At 54.1% G+C, this 13,726-nt stretch overlaps 1 long non-coding RNA gene across 1 annotated transcript in view; it reads right to left on the bottom strand.

The window, feature by feature from the left end:
• Positions 1-3,387: 3,387 nt before the first annotated feature.
• Positions 3,388-13,726, bottom strand: part of LOC123777029 (uncharacterized) — a 123,922-nt gene continuing 113,583 nt past the window's right edge. The window contains exons 2-3 of the long non-coding RNA XR_006775559.2: positions 10,060-10,869; positions 3,388-3,727 (exon numbers count right to left, since the gene is read on the bottom strand). This is a non-coding gene — a long non-coding RNA (uncharacterized LOC123777029). The remainder of the gene's footprint in view (positions 3,728-10,059; positions 10,870-13,726) is intronic.

Raw genomic sequence — 13,726 nt, 5'->3', positions numbered from 1 at the left:
AGATCTCCTCCCCTCACAGGCTCAGGCAGTTTGAGAAGCCTGGGCCCCTGTTGGGCGTTGAGGGGAGGGCTGGATTAAGGTTGCCTTGGACCCACAGTATTTATTCTTCAGGGTGTGAGTGAGGGTGACAGACCCCAGCATCTGGGAGGATGGAGCTCTAGGAACATAGTCGGTTTACTGCCGTGATAAAGAGCTTACTGTGCACCCGACATCCCCCATGTCATCTCCTGCAACCCTGTGTTAAGTGAGAGATGGGCGCGAGCATCCCTGACCTGTCCTAGCCCAACCGGGATCAGAGGTCCCATGTCAGGGACCCCAACACTCACCCCCCATCCACCGGGGCTCCCTCCTCCCCCCGCCAGCTAGGCCAGCGTTGGTGAGGACAGAGCACCACCTCACAAGCCAGGTGTCTCCGAGCCCTGGAAACTGGCTGAGCTGGGAGCGCAGGAGCAGCCCGGAGACAGAGCTGTCAGCCTCCATTTGCGTGGGCTTGACGCCTGCTTTAAGTTTCCGCTTGCATTCAGGGTGGTGATTGAAGGCACCGGAGGGGAACCGCGCATCTTCAGGATTATGATAGGTACTAGCTGGATAATGAGTCTATGTCTATTCTAAGCAGGAGGCTGGTGCCAGGTGCCCCCTCCTCCAGTGACCTCGGCTCCACAGTGAGGCCAGCTTTCACCCGGCCGTCCTTCCAAGTCATAGGAAACCTCTGCTCAGGCCAGGTGGGTGCATGCAGCTGGGGGTCAGGGTCATCCTCCCTGACTCACAGGTGAAGCTCTCTGGCTGCCCTTGGTTGCCGAGCTACCTGGAGCTGTCAGCCAACTCCGAGATGCCCCTGTGTCTGTGACAACTGTCAGAGGCGGGAAGTTCTTTCTCAAGTTCAACCTGTGATGGTCAGGGCTAAGACACTAGGCTGAAGGGCGAGGGGCCCAAGTCCCAGTCCTGACTCCACCCGCCACCACCACGGTGCCACATGCCCACCCCTGGGTCATGGGAGTTTAGCTGGGGACCGCTGAGGCTCTGTCAGTCTATAGTTCCCATCTAAGACGTCCTGTAGTTCACTCTCATTCTGTGGCTCAGACCTCAGGGAGCCAGGGAGCCCCTCCCCTTCTTGCCTTGCCCACTTCGGTCACCATAAAACAATGAAAAGGGAGATAATCCCATCTACTCCACTTCCTGCTCCGGGGGCCAAGGTCTCCAGCTGTCCCTGCTTCTGACATTATGGTATAGTTGAGAACAGCCCTTTCCATCCCCATAAAGAATGCCTATCCCTTCAGGATGGAGCCTCCCCCAGTCTCAGTTTCCCCCAACCAAGCACAAAGTCCCCGTTTTTCCTACAGTGCAGCTCCTCCTCTATTCTCAGAACCCCCAGACCCCTGTTCACTAGCCTCAGATTCCACCTCCCTCCAGACCCTGGAGCACCAGGCTGGGCTGGAGCCTCTGAGAGCCACAGGCCAACCGCTCATGGAGATGTTTGGGTGCACAGAGAGTGGGGAGGGGGACATAGCAATGCCCCAGACCCTGCTAAAGTACTGAAAACCATCCAGACGTCAGAAGACCCCCGAATCCCAGTGTCCATAGGCCCACCGGGTGAACAGGGAAAGAGGCCACAGTTCTCCCTCCTGTGAAGCCCCTCACTGCTTCAACCAGAGAAATGACCCCAGCTGTCTTCATGAAGGTCAAGGTCCAAAGTAGGGCTCTTCCCTGAAGAGTCCCAAGAGGAGTAGAGATGGGGCTGGGATCAGATTGGGGGCCTGGAAGCAGAGGCAGTAGGACTGGACAGAGGGGCGGTCTCAGTGTTTTCCTGTGGCTCTTGCAAAATTTCTATGAGGAGGGGCTCAGGGCACCAATTTGTTCCCAAAGGAAGCCCCACCGCATAAGCCACCTTGTACAGCAAGCCTGCTGTTACTGTAAAGGTGGATAAAAACAGCCAAGCTTTCTAAAGGTGCTTTATTCACGCTTTCCAGGAGATTGAGAAATCATCAATTGCCCATATTACAAACAAGAACACCGTTTTAAGGATGACTTTAGAGGCGGGGGAGATGGGGACACAGAGGAAACCACGGGGAAGCTGAACACCAGCCGAGAAGCCCTGGCAGGAATGCAGGGCCCCTTCCCTTGCTTCTTAGAAGGAGGAGCTTGGTGAGCCCAATCCCGAAATCTCCCACGGCGTCTCCAGATCCCGCGCTCGCAAAGACAGTTTCCTGAGAGCTTTCCTGAGCTAAGTCCCACACGAGCCGTTGGCAGGTTGAGCAGATGAGGAATGGCATTTGGGAGCTAGGTCTCCAAAGACTAAGGCACTGGAGGATATGCAAGTCTATTTACTTCTTGGCAGAAACACAAGTCTCCTTGGCTTCAAAGAAAAGAAGCGTAAAAAGTCTTGGGCACCAAGACGCAGACATCAAAAGCCTCCTGCCCACTGCCAACCAGATGCATTAAACGCAAACGAAGCCGCCATGTGCAGGTTCAATTTCCCTTGAAATGTACCTGTCAGCCCGGAAGGCAAAGATCAGAGAGCCCGGGGCTCTTCCTGGCCTGCATCTACCCTCCTCCCAGCACTCGGTGCCCCAGCTCCCATCCCTCCACAGGGCCGCCGAAATCTCTTCCTCCTTGGGTTGACCGTTCATTCTCTCAGTGTTTTTGGGAAGGGAGGAGAAAGCTCGTCTGGAGATACATTGGGTTTGAAGGCAGAGCAATGGGTGGGTTGAGAGAACAGAGCCTTACAAGGATCTCAGCTGTAGAAAGTGAATTGAGAGTTCTTTGCCTCCTTCTTTGAGCAGAGGACTAAAAAGGCCACAGCCCCTCCCCATCCCAGGGATGCCCAGGTCTGGTGGGGGGACCCAGTCCCTGAACCAGGAGCCCTCAGTGTGATGGGAAAGACACAGCCCAACCGGGGAAGAAGGGTTCTCCTTGTCCAACGGGGCAGAGAAAACTCATCCTGCCGCCAGCCTGACCGAGGAGACATAGCTCCTAGTCTGATGGAGGTGGGAGCTCTGCCAGGATCCCCCAGGCTGCAGGTGGGTCAGCCTTCCCAACATCTGATAAACAATCAGTGCTTCTCCAGCCCTGCAGAGTCCCCGGGTGAACCTTTACCAGATTGGCCATAAGCAAGGACAGCTGCCGGACATCTGGGCACCAGATGCTCTCCTCACCTGCTTCCTGTCCATGCCCAGGGATCCGGGACCTCCCCGTGACTCAACTCTTGGAGCCCGAGTGGAGCCCAGACTGGCTCCCCCATGATCCCCCCTCCATCCATACTCACCACCTAACGTTCTGGAAAGCCCGGGCTCCTGAGGCTTTTTTTTTTTTTTTAAGATTTTATTTATTTATTTGACAGAGAGAGAAACAGCCGGCAAGAGAGGGAACACAAGCAGGGGCAGAGGGAGAGGAAGAAGCAGTCTCCCAGTGGAGGAGCCCGATGCGGGGCTCGATCCCAGAACACTGGGATCACGCCCTGAGCCGAAGGCAGACGCTTAAGGACTGAGCCACCCAGGCGCCCCTCCTGAGGCTTTTTTATTGCGCCCCCTCAGCCCAGCAAGAGTACCTGAAAGTCAGCAACAGAATCACTGAACAGTAACTGGGCGCTGACTGCGTGCCCAATGTAGGTAGTGCGCTGGGGATGAAATAACCCATGAGGCAGAGTCCCGGCCCCGGAGGATGCCCTGTTCCAAACACGAAGTTGTCCTACAATCCGAGGCCCGCTGTACGGAGTGTATCCGTAGGGGTTCTGTGGAAACACAGAGGAATGATTAATTCCGCCTGGGGTAGGGGTGGAGGAGAGGCTTCCCAAAGGAGGAGACATTTGGCTCAGGCCTTAAAACATGAGCAGGAATTTGCCAGCTGGAGGAGGAATGAGCATTCCATTAGAGAGAGAAGGAAGGCTCCAGGGGAGGTCATAGCTTATGGGACTCGGGGATGAAAAAAGGGGGAGGGCAGCCTGGTTGTCCAGCAGTGGTTCTCAAACTATGGCCTATGTCACTTGGAGGGCTTGTCAGAACTCAGATTACCAGGCCCCATTCCCAGATTTCTGACTCAGTGGGTCTGGGGTGGGGTCAAGGTGATGCTGATGATACCAGTCTCAGGACTGTGCCTTTGAGAACCAGTTATAAAGGACTGCGACAAATCGGATTATTATTCCCAATTCTTCAGTTCCTCCTTAGAATGACCTATCTGCTCCTTCTGCCATGTGACTTGCCTCCTCCTGTTAGAGGAGGCGGAGTATATTCCCTGCCCACATGGGGCTTGGCCACACGGCTTGCGTGGGCTTGACCAATAAAGTGTTAGTGAACTTGATGTGAGCAGGGACTTTAAACTGGCTAATGTGGTCCAGCGTGGCGTCTTGCGCTTTGGGCACCAGCTGATCCCCGGATGGGAGCTATGTGTCACACACCTGAGCCCAGCCTACAGCTTGACACAGAACTGCCCCGCCCACCTGAAGACCCAGGAGTGAGGCAAGTCGGGGTTCGTGATTGTAAGCCATTGGGATTGGGGGGTTGTTTGTTATACAGCATTATCATACAGAAAACCTGACTCAGACAAGGGCTTTGAACGACATGCCAGCACATCTAGGATCATGCAGGTAGGAGAATAAAAGCTGAGTGTAGAGTAGAGCAAATCAGGCAAAACTGGAGGCAGGGAGGCCAGGTAAGGAGCCGGCTGCCATATTTCAGATGAGACACACGATGTGCATCCCAATAAGCAGAGGAGAGAGAGTAGGGAATGGACTGGAGAGGTACAAAGGTGCTAGAACTCCCAGGGGACTAACTGGTAAAGAAAGGAGGGAGTTCACTATAATGGCCACATTTTTGGACAGCAGAGAAAAGATGGAGCAGTCCATAGAGAATATGGATGCTTTCTTTCCCCGATGCCCCAGGAGGGCCCATTGCACCATAAAAGCCAATAAGACACACAGAGCTGTCCCGCAAGACCCCCACCACTCCCCCCAAACAGGCTCCTAGTCAGGGCGCACGCCTGGGCAAGCTGGGACCCGTCCAGAGCAGCAGCCAAGAGCTGCAGGGCACTTGCCTGGCTGAGGGACTGGAGCCACAGCCATTTCTGTTGTTTTTCTCCAATCTACTGGGTTCTAAGTCAGCTGTAGACGAGCTTCGCCCACAACCGCCAGTCTTTAATTTAATTGTGTGGTGCTGGGGTGTTTTTCCCCCTAGCAAATACATCAAAATTGTCACATCGTAAATAAACAGCCTTCTTCCCCCACTCAACGCCCACCATCCACCACCACTCCGCCCTACACGTGCACAGCTGGAACAGCTGGAAGGGAGAGAGGGCTGCCAGGGGTGGGGCCCCCCGAGGAGAGCCGGCGAGCTCCCCTGGAGGGAAAAGAGGCAGACGAGCCAGACAGCTGCCTTCAGAGCCAAAGGGACCTCAGGACCAGATTCTTCTCAAGCCCCCACCCACTGGAGATTACACGGAGCCCCGGAGAGGCCTGGCAGCAAGCTGGTCCACCAGGGAGCACAGCTAGCCCCTCTGAGCCTCAGCCTCCTTATCGGGCAAATGAGTTTCAGTGTGAATGGCAGTTCACCGTAGCCACGACAGGGCCTTATACACTGCAAAGTGTCTGCCCATCTAACAGTGCGTTGTTAGCACAGTGACAGTGTAGAGTTACAGGCGCCTTCTCATGGCTCCATCACTTACTGTGTGACCTTCGGCAAGTTATTTAACCTCTCTGTGCCTTGGTTTCCTTGTCTATGAAACAGGACTGAAAAGAGCACCAGACTCATCAGACCGGCTGAGAAGTAAATGCAGTGCGTGGAACAGAGCCAGCACGCGCTAAGGGGCTGATAAATGCCGGCTCTTCTTGATGCGTTAGGGAGGAAAGGAGAGATGCACAGCCCCCCGCTACTCAGCATCCCGTTCCCAGGCAGTAATCTATGAAGGGGGAGGCACAGAAGCAATTCGAGGTCCAGGAGACCGTGGCAAGAATTCTTTCTAGCTGAGTTCTCACTCTCGAAAAACCAGACCTCACAGAGGAATGTGTGCCCCCCCCAGCCACAGACACACATGCACACACACACAGACACACACGCACACACACACGCACAGTGGGGAAAGTGGAGACGCAGGGCGGGTGCCCGGGTTGGGAGGAATAAGTAAGGGACAGGAGACCCTGTCAGCACATTCCCATAGGAATGGGGAGGCCCTCCTGCAGGAAAGGGTGGATGTCCCTCCTCTTCGGTTGGTCGAGGCACCAACAGAAAGAAAGGAGCAGATCCAATCAGTCCAAAAATATTCATGAGCCCCCCTACTGTTTGAAGTGCTGGGACTAGGGCTGTGGGGAAGCCAGCAATGTCTCTGCTTCCTTGGGACATCCCGCCTGAGTGGTCTGATGGGTAAATCCTGGGCTCCAGCATCAGAGGCCATCCCTTCGGACCCCATCTTGTCACTTTCGGGTTTGCAATCCTGCATGAGTCACTTAATGCCCCCTTCTCCCCCTGGTGCTCTCCTCTGTGAAAAGGAGACGACCTCCAACTGCAATGGGGTCCTGAGGATCAAATCAAAGTGCGTGCCTGCCGGGCTCAGTAAATGCTTGCTTTTCATGTCTGTGCTATTTTAGTGATTAAACCTGTGTGGCGGAGACTGCCCGTTGTGTTTCTCTCTTCCCTTTTTGGTGGAAGCTCTGGATTTTAGCTGGGCACGTGGCCCTCCAAAAGCAAGCACATTTCCCAGCCTGCCTTGCAGCTGGGTTTGGCCAGCAGTGGGTGAGAAGAAGTGGTGTGTGCAACTCTTGGGTATGCTCTGGAGGAAGGCGGCTGGCTGGCTCCCTCTCCTCCCTTCTAACTGGCGGCAAAGCAGACCCAGTGGACATGCTGGTGAGTCATCTTGCCCACGCTAAGGAGGTCAGCTCCTTGAGGAAGGGAGAACAGTCGGGTAGAAGGGACCCCCAACGCCAAGGGGCCGCCGTGTTAAGTTGTACTGCTCGTGACCAGCCCATAAACATGAGAACGAAATCAGCTCTGATCTTCTTTAAGCCACTGCTACCCTAGGCCTGTGTATTGCAACGGACAGTGACCCCCAGTTGAAATGATCACACTCTCTTTCCTGGGTCACCACAGCCCGCCACTGCAGCTCAATTACAAGGAGCGGAAAAGAACGTGGGGAAGGGCCTGCCTGAGGATGGTCAGGGGAAGAGTAGACCGATGAGTCATAAAGATTGCACAGACTGGGTTGGTGATAGGGTGATAGAGGCGGAGAGTCCAAGATGTGTTGTTTGGAGGGTGGAAGGATGATGACAAAGCTGGTTACATGGCAGGACTATGAGGTGAGCCCATCTCGGGGCGGGGGGATGACGAACCCAGTTTGGGACACAGGGAGCCAAGGTGTGTGCTTGCCCTCCAGGTGGCGCTGTCCGGGATGCAGGGCAGCCTGGGGGGCCCAAGGTGGAAGCTTAGGGACCATCTCTCTAAGGAGCTGAAGCCCAGGTACAGGGGTGAACAAAGCATTTGGAGAAGAGAGGGACAAACCTCAGATCAATATGTATGTACACAGTGTGGTAAGTACAAGGGAGGAAAAGAAGAAGGTGTTGTCTGAGCAAACAGGTTGCATGAGAAAGGTCAGGGCAAGCTCTGTGAGTTCATGATGTTTAAATTGAGACCTAAGGTACGTGGAGGGTTTGCAGGCACATGGTAGGAGGGCGATGGGGCAGCGGGGAGACAAGCAGAGAAAACAGCACGAGCAAAGGCCTTGGGGCTCGGGAGACTCGGCACAATGGAAGCCGGATGCAATGGAAATTTGCCATTCTTTTTGGCTGTTCTATATTAGAACCCCTTGCTAAGTTGAAGAGTCCCCTACTTCATCTGGCATGACCAGCTTCCCACCATCGTCACTAAAAATGTCAAATAGTCATATTCCCAGCCTCCCTTGCAGCCAGGATGCAGGCACTGGGCCTGGGCCAGACCATCCGAGCCGTGCTGTGCCCTGCTCTGCCGCCCAGGACCGGGCCCACTGCAGAGAGCACACACAAAGGCTCTCGGTCATTTAAAGTGATAATCTCTTAGAGCCCTTAGGAACTCTGCTTTGCTGCGTGGAACCCTGCTTTGTCTGGATCTCAGGTCCTTATACATGAGAGAAATCTGCTTGCTGGATCCCAAACACATAACTGCACCATTGTTATCAGAAACCCTGCACTTGCCACAGAGCCCTCTTCATGGACCCAGGCGCCTGCTCTCTTATGCGGAATTCCACTTGATTCTGCAGAACTCCACTCAGCTTCCCAGAACTCTGTTCTTGGCTTAAAAAAAAAAAAAATTTCAATATTGACATACAGAGACCGGCTGTATTCTACAGAAACCCCAATTGGTTATACAGAAACTCACCCAGTTACACAGAATCCTGCCTTTTTCTTCAGAACCATGCTTGGTCGTGCCGAACCCTTGGTGATTTTATAGAAATCTGAATTCACAGAATCCTGCTTTGTTCCAGAGAAACCTGCTGAGCTCTAACAGCCCTGCCCCATTAGAGAGAACTCAGCGGAGTTGCACCGGCATGCTTGACTAGGACACCTGCTCTGGGGGTCAGGACCCTGCTGTCTGCCTGACTGCTGTTTGCCAATCTCATTGTTCTTTAGAACCCGTTTTGGCTGCAGAGTCCTCCCAGGAGGTTCAGAACCCCAATTTTTACATAGCGCCCCAGAACTAGTACATAGAACCCTAGTGGGTTACGCTGAACTCAGCTTTGGTTGGCAGGACCCCGTCCTGGTTCATAGATTCCCACGTTCTTCGATGAAGCCCAGCATCACACTAGTGGCTTCTGTAAGGACCTGAGCCCTTGTACAAGCCTTTGTGAGGCCAGTGATAGGAACGATGGCTGATGGATCCTGCCTTTACTGCCCTCATCTTAGGTGAGGCTAGGAGGACCTGCACCCCCCAAATCGGGATCTGGGCCCCGTTCGCTCTTTCTTCTCCCTGCCAGGGAGGACTCCAGCTTGAGCTCTGCACAGCAAGGGGCAAGCGGAGACCCTGCGCAAGGCCTCAGGGAGAGAGACAAGCACCCACCTCGCTTCTCCTCAGAGCTGGCCCCAGCCGCCTGGGCACAAATCTACTTGGACAGAAATAATCAGCCGAATTAATTTAGCTTTAAATAGCAGCACTGAGAATGTTTCCACAAAATTTTCTCCGAGGAGAGCTAAGCAGAATTAATGATGGCACAATATCGGAGAGAAATGTTATTTATTAAGGCCTAATCATTCCGGGGAGGGGGAAATCATCATAACATAATAAAGCGGAAATCAGCCAGCCCCGCCCAGTCCGGCCCAGCCCCACTCAGCCCAGGAGCCAAGGAGGGGCCCTGGGAGGGGAGTCTTGTAGAGAAGCTTCCCGCAAAGTGAACAGCTTCTCCCGGGGCTCCCTGGCATGGCTCCCCAGGTCCACCTGTGCTCCTCACAGGCTGTGTCCACACCGGCCCATTTGCTTATTTGCTCCTTTGCTGAGCACCTCTAAAGGGAAGCAGCCACCACCCCCTCCAGGGCACCGTCAAAATGCACAGCTCTCCCTAAGAGGAATCTGTGGCTCCCCGGCCCAGTCCCTGCTGCTGCCACCTTAAAGGGCCCTTCATTCATTTGTGCTTTCGACTATCATTTATTGGGCACTGAGATGCTGAGCTGCTCTGGATGCTGGGAGAGACAGTGGGAAGGAAGAGCAGCAAACAAGTAAATAAACAAGATGATGTCTGGCCCTGAGAGTGTTCTGGAAACAATAAAGTGATAGAGACAGGAGCAGGTGGCAGATTTAGGGGACATGGTTGGGAAGGGGCCCCGAGAGAAGATGATAGAGGAGTTGACGCCTCCGTCGTTGGGGTTAGTCCTGTGAAGATCTGGAGTTGGGAGAGAACATCCTTGCAGAGGGCACAGCATGGGCAAAGGCCAGGGAAGAGGGGAAGAGGCTTGACTTTCTGAAGACCAGAGTGGCTGGGGCCTGGTAGACAACGGGGAGAGTAACAGGGACGGTGAGCAGGGGTCTGCCACCAAGAGCACGGGGCTGGGTCAGAGTCAGAGACTTCCAGAGAGGAAGAGGAGATCCAGGAAAGACAGGGCGAGGGGCCACTTACTCTCTGAGCCGGCGCACCCTGAGATCGTCCTCGCATTACCCCGTGGCTTCTGACGGAACTGGCACTGCACGTGTCGTGGTGCCCGCTGCCGTTTTCCTTAAGGGATATTGAGAGAGTAGCATCAGTCTGGAGGAGGCGGGCTCCCATCTGTTGGGGGGCATGCTCCACAAGGGGTTTTCTGGGTCTGCGGTCCAAAATGCAGGATCTGTAATCAGAGAGGCTTGGGTTCAAATTCTTAACAGCCATGGAGCCATGGGCAAGACACTGAGTTCCTCCAAACGTCAGTTTCCCCAACGATAAAATGGGACAACAGTATCTACCTGGTGCAATTCTTTAGGAAATTAAATGGTTGAAGGAGGTCCATCCCCTCCTCCTTGATACCACGAAGGTCCCCAAGGTCCTCCTCGGTCAGAACCATAAGCTGTCAGGAGTTTGGGTCTGGAGTACGCCAATGTGGAAAGAGTCGGACGGACCCAGCCACCAGGACTCGGTTTCCTCACTTGGGAAGTGAGAATGATAACCCCTCCTCCAGGAGGTCACTTGAGGGTCACACGGAATGATACTTGGTAAACACCTGGCCCAGGTTACTGCCACTCTCTTTCCCAGAGTCCTCTGTTTGGGCCGCCACAACAAACTGCCACAGACTAGGTAGCTCAAACAATAAACATTTCTTTTCTCACAGTGCTGGGGCCTGGAAGTCCAAGATCAAGGTGGCAGCAGGGTTTGGTTTCCTCTCCTTCTGGCTTGCAGATGGCCATCTTCTCACTGTGTGATCTCCTGGGAGATCCCGGAAGATCAAGTCCAGTCCATCTACGTTTGAAAGCAACATGGTAGACGTGTTTACCGCTCACATTTCAGAGACAGCTTCTCAGCTTTGGAATCCAGCCTGAGCTTTGCTGAGAGAAGGAAGTCCAGCTTGGTGTCCAGACCCCCATCTCAGTACCCCACCATTCTAACTGACCCCCGGAGCCAGGGGGACTTTTCTCTGGGCATCAGGACTGATCTTTGACATCCTGGCTTATCCCCAAAGACTCTGCTGAGCAGGAGGGGACCTACCTACCCCTTCTCAAGGTGTGGATTCCTCCATGGAAGTATGCCCTTCTGGGGACAAGCCTTCTGGAATAACCTACATTCGTCCTAAAAACACATAGTCAGGGAGGTCTGTTGAATGTGAAATGCTCCATTTCTCTTGGGACTTCTCTGAAACCTAAAATTAAACACAAATGAAGATCTCCAATCTAGCCAGACTGGATTACTGTTTTCCCCTCCAAATAAGCCATGGGGATTCTGTGCCCCGAAGTCTTCCCTCTCCTCTGTTCACAGCTCGGTCTCTTCTTGCAGATGACCTCATCCGTCCTCCACCAGTTAGAAACCCTGGGGGTCATGTTCTGCTTATTCAATCAGCCATCAATACCCATAAATTCTCCTTCCGGAGCATGTAATTATGTCCTCCCTGCCTTCCCGTAGTGAACATCTGTTGCTCTTGCCTGCCTACCATCCATTCCTCCCTGTTCTGATAAGGCCAGCCTGATTTCCTTCGGGGAATGACCTCTCCTACCTCTCAGTCCATGTGGATTGATGGAGAGCTCTAGGTTGACCCCAGGCCCCAGCTTCCTGGGTAAGCATGTGACCTAGGCCCACCAAAGAATTCCACACCTCTGGTCACAATGATTGTTTGAGGATAAACATTTGACCTAATCTGAGTCAATTAGAGTCAGGTCCCGGACTTTTATAGGACCTGCTGGGGATTGTTCTGGGGTGTCATAGCTGTTGAAGGTAAGCTGGATATGTTGGTGGTCAACTTGCCACAGTACAGGCAGCACCTTCTTGAGAAAGAAGACTGAGAGATGGAGAGGGCGTGCTCCTGGTGTATCAGGTAGATTTTACGTGCAATAGCCAAGCACGACACTGCAGCAGCATACCCAGTAAGCTTCTCTTCCTGCACATGAGCAAACCGGGGGCAGGCTCAGCGGGGCCACTCCACTGCAGGAACAGTAGCGGCTGGGCTGACTTTGTAACACAGGGCTCTCATCCTCCGTGGGCCAGCAGGCTAGAAAGTCCTTCGCATAGAAGGGCAAAGGGGCAAGAAAGCAAGCCGAAACACACAAGGTCTTGTAAGGACTGGACTCAGAACACTCACACTGTCACTCTGCCCCTTCCACGGGCCAAAATAAGTCACACAGCCCAGAGTCAAGGGGAACTGAAATCCACTTCACCCCTTAAGTGGAAGGAGCAGCAAAGTCCTGTTACCAAGCGCATGAGTACGGACAGAGGTTAGGATGTGGGGCTGGAAGGCAGTCCGCTCTAAGTGGTATCATTTGAACCCCTGGAGCCTGCTGAGCCTGAGCCAGACTCTTCACACCTAAGCAAGTGAGTCCCACAGTGTGACAAGCTCTGAGCTAGAAGCTATACATCCACTCATACAGGACCCTTAAAACAGCTCCGTGAGGGGGTCATGAAGGTTGTATGACCTGTCTACAGCCTCACAGGGAGAAAGGTGCCGAGTGGTCAGGGTTGAAACTGCCCAGATGGTCTGTCTGAGGATGCAGCACACGCTTTCCCCACTTCCTAACAGTGAGCTTTCACCTCGGAAGTGGGTGCACCCATCCTGTGCTCCATGCTTCCCTCAGCCAGCTCAACTGATAAAATAACAGTTAATGTGTCCTGAGCCCTTCCTGTGTGCTAGGTAACTGATGAGCTCACATCATCTCTACAAAAGCCCTGGATGTAAGCATTACTAACCGCCTCCATTTTACACGTGAGAAAACCGAGCCTCGGGAAATTAGAGAACTTGCCCAGGTGGTAAGGAGTGGGGTCAGGGTTCCAACGCCTCTTGTCTGGCAGCAGAGCTGGCCTCCTGGCCTCTATTTAGGCCAAAGGGATGGTCCTTAAAGCTGCTAAAAACCCTGGGGGTGGGTGGGTGGGTCAGAAGTGTCAAACCTAGAATCTAACTCTTCCCGATGTCCGTCCCCCAACCCCGACATACACCCCTGGCCCTTAGGCGCTCAGCTCACCCCTCAGTGCCTGGTCACCAGCCTCCATGCCGGTGAGCCAGCCCCCTCTCTGGCTGCAGACGTGATAAATGTCTCCAATTATTCCCTCCGAGCTCCGATTTAATGTCATGTTTTATTAATGGCAACTGTCAGAGGCAAGCAAAGCACCCACTGCGTGCCCGCGGCCTGCCTCCATTCGGAAGCACACTCTCCAGGTGAAGAAATGAAAGGGCGTGAGGGGAGACGCACCACCCCAATCTCCCACTCCGCAGGCAGGGGAATAACTCGGTGCCCCTCCCCACTCGGGCCCCAGGCTGAACGAACGCCACATTTTTGCCTGGCACGTCCCACCCATTGCTAATGCGCTGTTGCTTCCTTGACTGACAAATTAGGGGTTTGAACAAAACGCGGGTGAGGGAAGGAGGGGGAAGATGGCAGCTGCCCACCCTGCAATTAAGAGGGGGTGTGAGAGAAGGGGGGCAGAGGGTATTCAGCCGTCCCACAAACATGCCTTCACCTTGCATGGCTTTGGCTGAGCCTGCTCAGAGAGGGCATGTGCAGCCCTGGCGGCCCGTCCTCTGGGTCATCCCACTGAGCCAAGGCTGCAGCTTCTCACCCAGCTTTAGGACCTGTCAACCAGGCCCTCTGAGACCCCGGCTGGGGGGGTTTCACAC

The sequence above is a fragment of the Ursus americanus genome, chromosome 23 (genome assembly GCF_024610735.1).
Source record: "Ursus americanus isolate L20-20 chromosome 23, mUrsAme1.1.p, whole genome shotgun sequence".
Lineage (NCBI taxonomy): Eukaryota > Metazoa > Chordata > Mammalia > Carnivora > Ursidae > Ursus > Ursus americanus.
This window is presented reverse-complemented; position numbering and strand designations above follow the sequence as displayed.